Here is a 15,671-nt window from a genome sequence, read left to right as displayed (position 1 = left end):
TATTGAGCAGGTTTGCAGACCTGCCTATAAGATCCAGGAATAGCACATGAATCCAACCTGACAGAGATCTTCCACAGCAAAAGAGGGTTTGTATAGATTTAGGAATGGCCAAATCCTTTTCCACTTCTTGGCATCATCTGTATCTTTGCAAGTGCCTGCTGGTTTAAATTTTCACTGTCTAGCATAAACAAGGCACAGGTGTCAAGAATTTTATTCCACTGCAAACAATGGGATTAGGCATTTATTATTTACAAACATTTGGAATGTGCTACATCCTTTGGTACTCTCCTGCTAGAGGAGGGGTAAATAGTCTTGGTGAAGTGGATCAGTTTAGAACCCTGCATTAACCTGTGCTTGTGTGGTTTGACAGGATTCACCATTCTCTCTCTTCGTGGCGGCAATAAAATCAATACTTAGTCAAATTCCATAGTTGTACAATTAAATGTTTTCTATCAGTGGACATGGACACATACAAGTTTTTCTTTCTATTGTTGAGGAGCTGCCCCATTATGCAGGAGAAATTGCTGGGTTTCAGTGGTGAGTGGAGGTGCCTCATTTGTGGGAGGGTAAAAGTCTCTGACACCTCAACCTAGAGCAGAGGAGTGATGTCAGTCCTTTGTGGGCCAGGTGAAAATCCATTTCCTTCTTTCCCCAGATCTTTAGGTTGTATTGCTCCAGTGGAAGCTTCTTTTGGCTACCTTTAGACTGGAAATGTTGCCAAAAATCCCTTTTGCTACAATAATGTTAATTACTAAGAGAATCAAAGGGCTTTGGAGAGGCACTTCCCCATTTTGTTACAAGATTTTCAATCCACTCTGGCTTTTTAAATTTTATTTGTTTTTCTAATCTGGAATGTTTCCCTGCATATAAAACAGTGCAGATTTTGAGGAGTTCTTTTCCAATAATCTTGTTTCCAAATAAAAACATCAATTATTAAAAATCAGTTCTGAAATTAAACAGATACTTGTCTGACATTATGCATGTGATTATGGCTGTGCACGTATACAGCCCCAGTGGTGATGTTTACTTCCACTGAATCATACATAAATATTTGCAACATGCATTTGTGCAATGCAGGATAACTTCATAGCAAATTTCAGACATTAAAAAAAAAATCATTAGATGGATACAGAAACAACAAAGCTTAGTGAAGGATAAAGATGTTATTTTCTGTATATTTTTGAGTGGTTTAATCATATATGCATATTGTTACTCTCTGAGAACTGACACTTTTTAATGAAAGTTCAGAATTGTGCAGAATCTAACTTTGGAGTGAAACTCAGCTGTTGTGAAAATTGCCATGACAAATGACAAATGTGGATATTTCACATATCACACATTCTATAGTGAGCATTTTAATTTAAATTTTGATACCAAAGGCAAAAGAATTAATACTTGGTTATTACTTCAGATTTTTAAATAAAAAATTGAAAAGATTAACGGTCACATCACTTCACAGCAGATTGGGAGAGGAGAAAGAGGGGAAGAACCTCAGGTCTCCTGTAAAATCCAAAGGCAGAAAGCTGGGAGAAAACTCTAAAAGTTGAACACATCTTGCTTTCTGTCTGTGGGTATAACAATGGCATATGACATTTCTATTGAACTCAAGGAAAGTGAGGAAGAGATGAACTAAGCTAAGTTTTTTAAATCTAATTTGACTTTTTGCTGCCCGCACTGGCTGTGCCTGCCTGGCACAGCACAGGGAAATGTCACCCATGGTGTTCCCAGGCTGTTCCTGCAACAAAACCCACCAATACTTTCTTGGCTGCTTCAGCACAGCAGGGCTGCAGCCCTTGCTGAGGATCCTCTTGCCTCATGAAGGCTGCAAAGCTTCAAAACTGTGCTGCTTCTGGCTCTAAAATGTCCTTTTTGGTGCTGTCTGTCCTGTGCTCCATTGTACCCAGCAGAAATGCCCCAAGTCTCCATGACTGCAGTACTTGGAAAGAGAGGGCAGGGGGAAGGAGAGATTTTGGTGCTCAGATGGCAGCCCACCTTTCAAACAGCTGTCAGCAGTCCATGAATCTACAGCCATCTATGAAGAGTGTTAAAACTGACTGACCAGTACTTCATACTGAAAGCATTTCTCAGATTTGGGAAAGCATCCATTAAATTTAATTTGGAATAGTGCACAGTGGAGAAAATAACATGGCGTAAACCTGGGCTTCTCATCAATGTCCCCATGTGACAAAGTAAAAATGAGTGTGATTTCCTTCAAGTCAGGGCTATGCAAACATGAAACACTTGTGCTGCTTCCTTTGCTGGAGCCTCCGTTAGCAGATGGTGCAGACCTGCCAGCGAGTGCTACCCATCCCAGGTGATATTTCAGCAAGAAAGATCTGTTAGTCAAGAACATTCTCTCTGCAGTCTGTGGGGAAGAGATTTATGGAGCAGTGTGTTATGGGACTGCTGATTTCTGAAACAGAAGATGGCCTTTTTATTTATTCGTTTGGGATTCTGCTTTTATAGCTTTGCTCGCTGGCTCATCTTGGTGCCTTTCAGTGGAGCTGAGGCTCTGGAACAGATACACTTTCTGAATAAGACTGTCTGGTTAGGTTTTTTTTATTTTTATTTTTAATACTTATGATGGCACTGAGATTTTTCTTCTCAGAAAAACACACGTATTCCTTTTTGCTGATTTATTTCTGACTTCTGCTGTCATAAGGATTTTCCCAGGACATTTGTTGTTCTCTCAGTAATTTAAACTTTGTGAATTTCTTTAAACTTTGTTTAAGTTAAATCCCAGTGTATTTCCCTCTGAATAATTTTTTGCGCTCAATCTCCAAAAAACATTTGGGGTTTTATTTATTTATTTACTGATATCTGCTTAGTTCCACTGACAGTTTCCCAGCTCTTGCTAACAGCCCCCTGGTCAAGTGTCCTTGGAGAAAAGCAAAGTATTCTGCACTAGAATATTTTTGAATCTGGAGGCACACTAATGGATTTGAAAATTTAGCATTCTGGGGAATGCCTCCTGCAGAAGTTATTTGAACATGCTCTGCTCTCAATACCATTTTCCAAGTCCTTGATGCTGCAGAGTCTCCATTTAGTGCACCTACACTGGTAGGAAATACTGTGGGAATGCTCTGTTAGCATTTTGGTCACATAGGTGAGAGACAATTTTGCAAGCAGGAGGAAGACTTCAGTGGAGAAAGAGCTCCTCTAATGTATAACTTATTTGAAACACAGCAGTCAGGACAGCTCCATTCTCCCTGCTGTCAAAAAATTCTGCATGTGTTTGACCCTGAGTCTGCTTTGAGGCAGGGGTGCCAACAGTGAACTTGAAAGGGAGTCTCAATACTGTTATTAGAAAATGTTATTAATAATCAAATTTGGCTACTAAATTATGTTCCAGTTGCTAAAATCTTGCAGCCACTGTGGCACAGCCGTGTTTTGAATGTCGGTGGAGAGGCTCCAGTCAACTTTGCTCACTTGGAATTTGGTCTTTTATTTCTCCCTGGATTCTCCCTGCCCATTCAGGGATGCAGAGGGAGATCCCCTGTGTGCTCCCAGCTCCCCCAGTCAGCATGGACCACTGGGCTGTGGGTGTGCAGGACTGCAAGGGCACGTTGCTTGTGTGATGGGAACAGGAATTCATCCTCCTGGGCCTTATGGGGTTGGTGTAAGCTTATGCTAAACCTTACACTGGGTGGTATCTTTGATAAACCATTAGAATAAAAGAAATGAGATAAAACATTCCCTAAGAACTAGTAAAGTCTATGAAACCCACTTGTCTTAGCATCCTCATAATTCCTTTACGGGGGTAACCCAAGGTCTTCTTCCGAGTTGTGGAAATAATGTTTCCTTACAGCTTGGCAGAGCTGGGGAAAGTTATGCAGAACCTCAAAGGCAGGGCAGGTGGTCACAGGACAGTGGTGGTTTCACACTCAGCTTTCCTAAAATGGATGCAAACAGAGCACAGGAGCAACAGCTGTGCAAAACTTGCAGAGTTCAGGATTATGTTGATGAGAAGAAGCAGATAATGGTAGTGGAGATGAGACATGTTTTTTTAGAATGGGAACATCTTGAGATTTGTTTTTTGAGTTTCTTTTCTTTCCTGTGTGTACAGGAAGACAAAGGTTAGGTGTTAGGTCTTTTAGGAAATAATGAGTGGTGCTGTGATAGGGTTTGGGCATCTTGCCTCCTGAAAATGCTGACTTTGGAAATGATGTGGTAGAGATGGTTTCAGTGGTATCAGAAGAGATTACAAAACCTCTAGTTAAAGTGATTTTCAGGAACTCTACCACTCAGTATAATTACACAGTCTTAAGTAGAAATTGCTATAAATGCATGTTAATATTAAATCATACCTTTTTTTTTTTTTTAGTTAAGCATACTCACAAATTGAAAAGCCACCCAGAACTGCTTGAGTTATCTTTTGGTTTTGTGATCACAAGTAAAATACCTGGCTCCTTCCTGAGCTTGTGACCTGGGAGCCCTGAGATGTGCAAGGTCACTGTCCCTGTAAATGGCAAATAGGTTTCATTATACAGATGCACAATGAAGTTGGTGGGGGTCTAGTATTTAGAATGGCCCTGAAACACAATATTATGAGTGAGAACACAGGTGTCCCCAGAGCTCATGGCTGGGGCAGGAAGCCAGCAATGGCTCCTCCAAGCTGCAGAAGTGCCTCCATTCAGACAGCAGAAGGTGGCTGGAGTTGGAACCTCCAGAAATAGAATTGTCAAAGCCTAAAGGTACCAGAAAGGTGTGTTTGTCATAAACTGAGATCACTATCTGACCCTTCCCATCAATAAAAGGCACAAAGCCACACTCCATAACCACATTTTTCACAAGTCTTCTTTGCTGTGCCATCTGTGCTGCCAACTGTTCTTCTACTGTATATCGTCTGCCTGAAGAAGCGCTAAGCAGGTGTGGCACATGTTTGGCTCGTTCCTGCTTTGCATGTGTAATGTAATTATGTTTGACAGACTTGGTTTGATTGAGAGAAAACTATGAATTGGATTAAATGTTTTTTGTTTAGACTTTATTAGCTAAAGATGCCATTGCATAATTAATTTGTGAATAAGCAGCAATCTTGCAAATGAGGCAGTGAATCAAAAGCACAGGCAGACATTATAGCCTCTTCTCAGGATGAGTTTACACATTTCTTATTTGTAGTATTCATTAAAAATACATAAAGGAAGGTTAACAAAACATTGCAACAAAGAACCACAAGCAAACTAGTTAGCCACAGAAGCCTTCATAAATGCATAAGTCAAAAAACTGAAAGCAAGCCAAGTCAAAAACATGAGCCTGAGCTAGACAGTAAATGCTTTAACAATATTTGAATTCTATTTCCAGGTCCTTTGTGTTTCAATCCAGTGCTTTGGAGTAAGGATGTCAGTAGAACCATACAGTTTGAGCCTCAATGTAGAAAAATTATTTTCTTAACTGTAGGGAAACCTTTAGAGTGAACTTCTGAGTCTTCTCTTAGAGAAGATGCTACTCTTTACATTTTTCTCTTAGAGAATGGAAAATGGCTGTTTTAATTTCTGCACCTCAAAATATTTACATCTGTTTCTGCTTTGTGTTTAGGACACAGAAACCACACTGCTCAGGGGGAAAGTGCAGGAAATCTGTAGGCTGCAGTGGTTTGGCTTAGAGCACACTTTGTAAGTTGTTTCTCTCTTGAAGCCCTGCCTACACCGTGTCCCAGGCAAGGCTGGGCACAGCCTGAGCTTGGCTGTTCTTGCCCATGGGCAGGGGCTGTGCTGGGGAGCCCTGGTGACACTGCTCAGGGACAGGATGATCTCTTGGTGCCAGAGCCCCAGTACCTGATGGGATTATTTGTGATAAATCTATGTTTCTCATCAATTTCTCCACCTGCTTTCTCTTCAGCCAATGCTCATCTTTGAGCGTGGGCTCTTGTCCTGTCCACTCTCTGTCCCAGGGATGTTTCCCTCTCAGCACTGTCACTGTCACACATGCTTCACCTTCCCTTTGGGCACAGAGCACAGTTAATCTCAGTTCACCAGAAATCATTACATCTGGCTCAATGTGCAGGGACATGTCCACTCCAGAGTACCCAAACTTTAGACTTTACTTGAGCCAATCTCCGTAGGTTAAAGTGAAGGTGTCCTAAGGTGCTCCTTAAAATAGGAAAGCTGAATTTTGAGCTTCCTTCTATTAATCTTTTTCTTTTCCTTTCTGTTTCTCAGTAGTAGGAGAAAACTTAGTAAAAGCTATTTTCATGTATTTATTTATTGTACTGTAATAGTATAAATATTGATTTATAGCTACTGGTAACATTGAGGTACTTGGTCCTAACAGCAATCTGCAAATGCTCCCATAAGTCAAATATAAAAACTGGTCCTCTGAAAGGGTGGCTTAGGAAGCAGATTAATTTACCAAGAATAGCACACCAGCCTTAAAATGATTGATGTTTATTGTTTGCATTATTTTAGTTGAACTGATTCCTTTATGGCAGCACGTGAGACCAAATTCACCAATGCTGCGTGAGAGGGCAAGGAGATTTTTCCAGAACAACCATCCTCAAATGCATCTTCTGGGGTAAAGGAGTGAAGGAAGTAGGGTGGAGATTTTTTGCTAGGTTTAGCTGTGTCAGTTCTTCCTGCTGTCTCTGTTTCAGTTCTGTGTGAAGCATTGTGCTGCTCCTGCTTCCCAGCAGTGTCGTGTTTCTTCTCTCAGGAGCAGCAACCGCAATCTGGCAGGGCAGAAGATCGATGCAGGGTTGTTTAGGAAAAATTTTTCTTTTTTTCCAAATGAAGTTACTTCCTATCCTTTGCCAAGGGTTTATGGAGTTTGTAAGATAGCTGGTTTTTATTCTAATTCTTTGGCCACTGCTCAAACCCTGCCTTTGGTCCAGCTCTCTATGATTATTTTCTTCCTATGCAGCACTTTGAGACTCGAACATTCATGCAGATGTATTACTTTTGTTACTCCAGATAATGGGTTTTTCTTCATTATGTCTCCTTTGGATTTTTCCATTAATTTCCATCCATCTTGGATCTTTCAGAGAAGATGCTCAGAACATTAAATACTATGACTAGGCTGTTGATTTTTCCCAATACTTTAATCTTCTTTCAGGAGCTCCATAATTCTTAAACACAGTTTTCTCTCCTTTGTGATTTTTTTTTTTTTTTTTTTTATTGCAGAATTCCTCTCTTTGTTGTTTGAGTTTCAAGTTTCAACTGACTCCATTGCTTTTCAAATCCCTCCAGCCTTCCCTCGATTTTATTTACCTTAGTCTCAAAGGAAGCTGTGGAAACTTGAAGGTTATCGATTTTTAAATGAAGAGATTGAAGACGTTCTTTCACTGAGGCATCTTGTAAAGTGTTTGAAGGTGGAGAGGCTGCTCTGGGTGTGGGAGATGATGTTGTGTCTGCAGGGTGAGGTCACTGAGGTTTAATTCTACCCCTGTGCTTCTCCTAAGCACCTTCTGAAGGATTTTTTTGGGGTTGTTTGTGTCAAACAGCGCTGTGCCACTTGAGGAGAGTGTTATCCCAGGGTTTCAGGCAGCTGTGGGCTTTGATGCTGGTGAGTGTGTGTTAAAAAACCCCACAAAGGAGGTGGGCTGTTGGTGCTGCCCAAAGCCAGCATGGCAGGGTGTGCCTGGGGAGACACTGCAAACAGGCTCTCACCCCCTCAGCCTGTCCAGAAATGAGGTAGAGACACAAAATGACAGCTGGGAGCACAATGAGAGGAAAATGCCTCTGATAAAAAAAGGGAGTTTATCCTCCTGTTCACCAAGTTGAAAAAAGGTGTGCTGGAATCACAGTCCATTCATTTAACAAGCTGTTATTTCCTGCCCTTTGCTTCTTTCTCTTGGGCTCTGAGCTTGAGTCAGGATCCTCTGAGTCACAAATAAACCCAGTGACTTTCCCTGTCTCTTACCTTAGTTTTGCATCTTTCTTTTGGTAATGAAAAGTCACAATTCCAATGACACCATAAAGCCCCTGGCCTTTAGCCATGCGATCTGGCAGCTCAGTAAATCATAAATGGCCAGCATCCCTCTGAGCAGCTCCATTTCTGCCTCATTCTTGGGGATTTAATCCCCACTGGAGATTGCATGCTGTCATTAGTAATGGATTTTCTAATAGTAATGGGAGAGGTGGGGAGAGATGTGAAATGTTTTGTGCTGGGGCCAGGGCACACTGAAAGGGCACTAAACCTTTTCCAAAACATTGCAATTTGACTGATGGGCAAACTTTTAGGCTGGACGTTGCATTATTCAGCTTTCTTTGTGGATTTTTGAGGAAGACCATTAATATTTCCAAGCCTGCTATGCAGAGTGCCTTCTCCTTTAGAAGGGCAGTTCTTGGGACACACTGACATCTCTCCCCACTGCTTGGCTCTCCCAGGTGAATGAGGGATTTCCATCAGAGAACCTGAGCAAAACTCCCTAACAGGGGCACTGCTAGAGAAGTTTGGATTTGGTAGCAAATATTACAGTATGGGAGTATTTATATTTAACATAAATGTATCAGTGGGTTATGCTGTGTTCTGACTAAACACTACTGGCTTTTTTAGACAAGAAATCAGTAGATATGGAATAAAAAAAACTTCTGTTTTGATGTGCAGCAGTTGGGTTTTTTTCAGTGTGCTTTTGCTGTTGGTCATAGTATCCACTGAAACTCTGACTTTAGTGTTCAGTTATGATCTCGTGGGGCATTAAAACCTACAGAAATCTTCTAGACAGTTAAAGTGCATTTCCTCATTTAAAAAACCCACCAAAACTTATCTGTGCATCTGTTTCAAACAAGTTTTCTACCTAATAAAATGTGTGTAAAAAGTAGAATGGCTGGTTTTGCCCAACAGTTTGTTTTTTTGCTTTGTGAAGCCAACCTTGTCCTGTTCTGCCACACAACATAAATACAATAGGTCAGGTTCTACTGTCAGGATGCTTTTCCTGGGTAGGCTGGACATTATATGTTCCATGGAGATTTTTTTTTGTTTGTTTGTTTTTGTTTTTTTTCTGCTGGCTGAATGGAAGCCAGGATGCTATTGTATCACTTCATATCAAATTACATTGTCACATAATGATATAATTGCAGAACACAAGCAGATGCAAATGTTATAGTGCAATAAAATGTCACAACTTAGAACACTGCTTATAATTTCATTTAAAAGTTTGTGTTTGAGACTTGGTAACACAGTTGGGATATGAGTTCAGGATGTCTGCACTTGTCTTCAACCAATGTATTTTTAGAAAATAATTTTAGGTATCAGTGCCCCACGTGTCAAAAATACTGCAGAGGTCTCCACTCCAAGAGTTGGAGTGAGTTCTTCAATGAGGACTGCTCTGGGCTGGGGGAATTTCCCAATGGGAATGAGAGTAGTCATTGAGTAACTTTCAAAATGCACTTTGTGTCCAGCAAATCACTGCACCATAAACTGCACTTTCATCTGTCAAATTGACCATTATTGGAAAAGAAAAATGTGGTGCATTATGAAAAGCTAAATGTGAAATACAAAGCTATAAGGAGAGTTTATACTCTTATTTTTTCTTGAAAATCTATAGAAGGAAAATTGCAAAAAGAAGTTTTCTTTAAAAAAAAGAGGCAAAAAAAGCTATAAAAAGGAATTTATAGCTTTTTTAATTGTTAAGACTTAAACTAATATTTCCTTTCAATTGTTCTTCCAAATGGCTTCTTTTAATTGATGTGACTGCAAGTGAAAAACCTTTGAATTTACAGATATTTTAAAGGATATGATCTCTTTAAATTTTTCTCTCACCATCCTGTCTGCATTCATTACAGGCAAATCAATGAAAATTGATAAACCCATGATGGAAAAAAGGAATGTATTTGTATTCATTACAGGGGATCGGAGATAATAATAAAATGAAATGTTGTTCTAGTGAGATATAAACCCAACCTAAGGAATTGTTCAATATGTGAATAGCAAGATACATTTCATTACTGTGATATGGAGCAGCTTGATAGCGGAAGCCAATAATTTAAAAAGTCTTGAGCACAGGGTTATGCTGACTATCCAGTTCAATACGTTAATTGACAATAAATCCTGCTTGCCTATAAAAAGCACTTGACTAGTCATTTTCAAGATGGTCATGATTTTTTATGATGCGGAACTTTTAATTTACAGGGATGATAAAAATAGATTTACTTTCAGCCACTTGTATTTGATTTAATTACCTAATCAACTATAAATCATCTACTATTGAAAAAGTAATTTAACAGAGATGATATTTTGTCGTCATTTTTTTCTTAAGAAGGAGAGAGTCTTTTGTAAAGGAAGGTGAAATAGGCTTTAGAGGAATTAAAAAATTTTGTCCTTTTTGGGGAGGGGTTAGAAGTTCAGAGTCGAGAAGTTTTGATTTAATGAGTTTTGGAAAGACTTGTTTGTGGTTGTTTAATGTCCTGTTAAGAAGGCAGAGATTAAAAAGCTCTCTCACAAAACCTGGCAGATTACATGAAGAAATCTAAGCAAGTGAAAGGACATGGAGATTAAGAAAAGCCCACAGTGATAATTTGAAGGGAGAAATGTGAGGTTTTAGAGAGAAAAGGTAACTATCTGATTTTCCATGTGCAGACACTTGCATTAAAGAGGCCAACTATATCCTGGGGAGAAAATATTTCATCCAAATATTTCATATTTACTTCTAAAGCTTATCATGAAAAATATTGTGGATGTCATAAATGCCATTAACCAGAAAGTGGCTATGACATCCCCAAAAACATGTTTACATAGTGCTGATAGTGCTTGAGATGAAAAGCTGTCCAGATAAAGTTTTTGGACAATATTCAGAAGGGAATTTTTGGTCAAATGAATAACAGGTGTCACATAGGGACTCAGAGATTATAAAGTAAGAATTTATTTTAATTTTTTTGGTGTTTGGTGTTCTTGTTTGAGGTTATTTTAAAAACAGATAACACAAACATATCTTCAGAATGTGAAGGGTTGGTGAAAGGAAAATGAAATGCACAAAGAATGAGGAGGAAAAGATAGTGTAATAGCGTGGGATTATAAAAATAATAAAAGTTAAGAAAGTAGAGGAAGTAAAGATAGGAGCAGTCGTGCCATTAACATTATGGACGAAGAAAAATCAATGCTAGAAAATATCTCCTGGAGAATTCGGGTCACTTTATGAGATGGGAAAAAAGCCAGCTTCTATAATAGGGGTAAAAGAATAATGTGAAATAATGAAAACCAAGCTGGAAAGTGGAGATTTGAGACTGAATTACCCTGATAGCTGGAAGGCTTTATTAAATTTAAGGAAATAAACAGAAGGAAAAGTATGTATGTTAATAAAAATGTGTGTTTTTGTTATGGGTAACCACAGATTTTAAACAAACTGAAGAGAAGGATACATTATAAATCCTATAGCTCTTTCCAAAGGGAGCTTAGGAACTTTGCATTTTAATTTTCACAAAGTTTTACTCTGGGAAGTCCACAGTCTAGTACTCAACCAATACAAAATTAAATCTGCCTTCACAAAATTGCTCAGTATTACTGCAGGTAAATGAAAATTGCTATATCGAGCTAGACTGGAATTCTTTACCTGAGGTGAGGTGCTTGGAAGGCACAATAAGGAACCCTGAATAGGATAATTAGGTTACAGCTTGCCTACACAAAAATGTCATTCTTTCCTACTCAGGGAGAGGCTGGGTTACAGAGATGTGAAGATTTCTCTCTAACTGTTCAGGATTTCTTTTTAAGCACCCCCCTCCCTTTTGCTCAACTGAGTGTTAGAATTCATGGGATTTTAGAACATTGATTTAGTACCTCTGCTTCTGTACTCAGCCAGGGATGAGCTTGTGGATTACCAGGCTTGCTTCAGCTCCCATTAACCTATTTTTGGGTTGGGTCTGGATGTTAATCTTCTGAGAACAGACTGATTACTTGATGTGTTGGTTGATAGCTCAGTGTAAGAAATTCTAGAAGAAGGTGTCCTGATGTTCCTGCTTTGCATGTGCTGCTCAGAAATGGACACAGCCCCAGCCTGGCAGCAGGTGATGGCCCAAACTGCAGTCACAGGAGACATTCCAATGTTTCCATGCAGAACACAGGTGGAGATGGTGACTTAAGTGGCCAGGATATGTACAGGAATTGTGACTAATCTGGGTGTGTCAGAAATGGGTGTACATCTACAGAGTTATCTACTGTGGTGGTATACATGGCTTTTTCTTGTGCTGGAAACCTACCTACACCCATGGGAGTGTTCCAGGACAGGCTGGACAGAGCTCTGAGTAACCTGAGCTAGTGGAAGTTGTCCCTGCCCATGGCAGGGGGGTGGGAGGAGGTGATCTTAGTGTCCCTTCCAACCTAAACCATTCTGGGATTCCATAATGCTATGACATATAATCTTTGGACAAGATGATACTAACAGGAAACTGAAAAAAACTCTTTTCTCTTGTAGTTGTGTCTAGTTACTACACATGAAGTAGTGTTTCTTACCCCTTGTGTGCTTAGCAATTATTCTAATACTGGTGATATTGGTTTGCTCCAGGAATGCTCAAGTTTATGAACTGGCCATACATGAAGTCCATTTGATGAGCATACAGACCAGCCATTAGGTTTTTGTGTATTTCCTAGGGATTAAAAAAAAAATAATAATAAAAATGAGTCTCTGAAATGGCTCTTTTCAGTGGCTGATGAATGCTTCTTTGGCCTAGAAAGTCACCTGCACAACAGAAGTCTGAACATCATGTTGTGACTCTACTTTTTATGTGCTAAATCCTGCCAGATTTTTGGTGTGAGATTTAAACAGAGCAAGCAGCCCCAGAATAAATGATGAGCAGTCTGCATGATGTGGCCACCCTTTTGAAATATTGAAGAGTCCTTTATTCCCTGATTGATTTGGCTTTCATGACAAGGTTTTGGTAGAGGGGAGGCTACAGGGGGGCCTTCAGTGAGAAGCTGCCAGAAGCTTCCCCATCCCACAGAGCCAGGGCCAGCAGCTCCAGGATGGACATCCCACTGGCCAAGGCCGAGCCCAGCAGTGGAGGTGGTAATGCCACTGGGATAAGAGATTTAAGAGGGAGCACAAAAAACCCTGGCAGCTGCATCTGGAAAGAGAAAGATCAGAGCAAGAGGAAGGGGAGGATGTGCAGCCCGTAGTGAAGTCCCTGGTCCAGGCAGGGTCAAGCCACCACCCTCAAGGAGACACTGGGCTTGTACAACCACAAGTGATGTTCCCAATTATCCTTAAAGGGTTTACTGAAGAATTCACTGGCAAAAAGGAAGGGACAATGTGGCCTCTTTTGGTGGTCCAGACTGTTACCTGTACTCATTGCCTGGTTTATCCCTTACTTCCAAATCTTCTTTAGTGCATAAAACCCTCTCATATTAATTGGGATACAATCTCTGAAAAGTGAAGGATACAGAAGTGGAGTTCACTGAAGGAAGCAGAAATGGAGTTGCCATGAGAGGAGAACAGAAGTTTTTCGTGTTCGCATTACTCTGAGCGAGAGAGAGTTTGATGCTCTCACTGGTGCATTTTAACCAACAACCTTTAGAATTCATGTCCATGAATATTTCTGAAAGCTTTGCTAAGTTTCCCTTTTCCTGACCCCAGAGCTCAGAGCAGCTGCTGCCTGTCCAGGAGCAGGGACACGGCCAGAGCCTGGGAAGAGCAGCAACAGCATTCCCATGGCAACAGCAACTCCATGAACACTCTCAGAAGTTCCTTCCCTTTCAATATTTACTTTGCATTTCTCTACTTTATCAGGTTAGATGTTTTAAAGACAAAATTTTAGCTAAATTAATCCTGCTTAAATGACTTTGGAAAGGAAGAATAGTAGAAAAGAGCAGAAGAGAGAACACGGCACCTGTAATAACTTTGGTGATTGCTTGTTTTGATGTATCCAGACGGAAACCTGCTTGTATTTGTATTTTTTGTGTAAAATTCAGCCTTAAAATAGTCCCTTTCTCCCCAAATGTGCTTTGATACATGCCATTGAAGTGAGTTTTATAGCCTATAAAACTGATGTTGGTGGGGCGAAATGGTGTAATGTATAATAGCATAGCCGAGTACTCCATTTTCGAGATATTTCTACTAAGAATTCAATTTTTTCCCAATGTTCAAGGATCACTACTCAAAGTTACACCAGAGCTATGACAGTCATTTACATTTAGCCTCATTTCTACCTTTTCCCCATCACAATCTTTAACACAGGTATCCCCATCACACATCATCAGGCAGAAGTACTGCAGAGGGACTTGAGTTTCCTTGAATAAGCGTAGGTCACAATATTTTCGTCTTTTTAACTATTTGTTTCCAGGTATTTGATCCTCAAAGGGCATTTTCCTCCCAGACAAGGGCTGTGAATTGAGCTGTGCTGCAGCTGCTGCTGCCATAGAGTCAAGACACAGTTTTGCTATGAATTTTCCTTAGGAGGACTGACTCTGTTCCAAATACCTGATTTTAGATGGAACTAGGTGTGAAGTAAGATGAGATAACTGGTATTTGTTTTAACATAATAAATAATGGAGCTGCCTCTTCTTTTTTTTCTTTTTTTTTTTTTAACAGAGAAGAAAGAAGAAACTGTCAGAATTATTTAGGAGCTGTTGGTACTAACAGCAGGGTAGAAAGAAAGGTCCTGTTCATTACTGTAAAAAGACACTGACTGCCTTTAAATAAACTCAGTCCTTCCTAAAGGCACTAAAGGCTATAACTTCTTTCTGTTATTACTGCAACTCCAAGTATAAATTGGGAATTGACCCAGACTGCAATTCCTTTTGTTTTAACCTTTTAGACCCTAAAAGGGTCTGTCTTTTTCCTCACTCTACGTTTGCCAAAAGTAGAGATTTATTATTTTTCACATAACGATCAGGACACTCTCTGAACAATCATTTAGATTTCTTAGATTCCCTAATTCCCTCTCCCAGAGCAAGTCTGTGTGTCACATCTGTAGCACTCCTAATGAGTTGCTAATGAGGTTTGCAAATGAGGAGGCGCAGACAATGAGGTGGTGGGGATGGGAGGCGGATCTGGAGCAGGTTTGGGGAGCCAGAATTTAGCACTTGTAAGAGTTTAGCGATTTCCTCACCCCCTGCCCTTCTCCCCGTGCAGCTCCAGAGCTTTGGGGAAGGAGGAACATTGCTGGCTCTGAGTGCTGTGCTCCGCCAGCACTGCCTTGGGGACCCTGCCTTGGTCCTGCAGGTCACATTGCTCAGCTCTGCCGCTGAAAAGAGAAGACAAAATCCTCACCCAAGAGTATGAGAATGCCTGATTTAACAAAATCAGTCTCACATTCAAAATTGATGAGGATCACATTTTGAATTGGGAACAGATGGAGAAGTGCTGAGCTTTGTCTTAGTGTCTATAGTGCTTCTTATGCAAGAATGTGTTTTTATTTCTTATCATAGTTCACTTGAGTCTTATAATTCTGGTAAGATCCCCCATAAACAAAACAAGGCAGTTCTGGAGTTTACAGTGTCTACTGATATCCTCCTCTGAAAAACAGCAAGTCTGACTCTGTGCAAATGACATATGAGCTAATTAAGATGAAAGTATTTCATGCTTTTCATTACTTATTTTGGTTAGTCAAAGTAATTTAACCCACTAAATCTGAGTTATCCTTTACACTAAAATTGTGCAAGGTAGTGCAGAGAGTAGGTTAGCTGGTGGATTCCTCACTTCTCAAGAAAAGAGCAAACCTGAAGGGCTTAGAGTGTAAGGAGCTGGTGCACTTGTGCTAATTACCTGGTTTGTATTGCCATAGTGGATCAAATTAACCTTTTGGTGT

The sequence above is a fragment of the Fringilla coelebs genome (assembly GCF_963513975.1).
Source record: "Fringilla coelebs genome assembly, chromosome: 16".
Lineage (NCBI taxonomy): Eukaryota > Metazoa > Chordata > Aves > Passeriformes > Fringillidae > Fringilla > Fringilla coelebs.
This window is presented reverse-complemented; position numbering follows the sequence as displayed.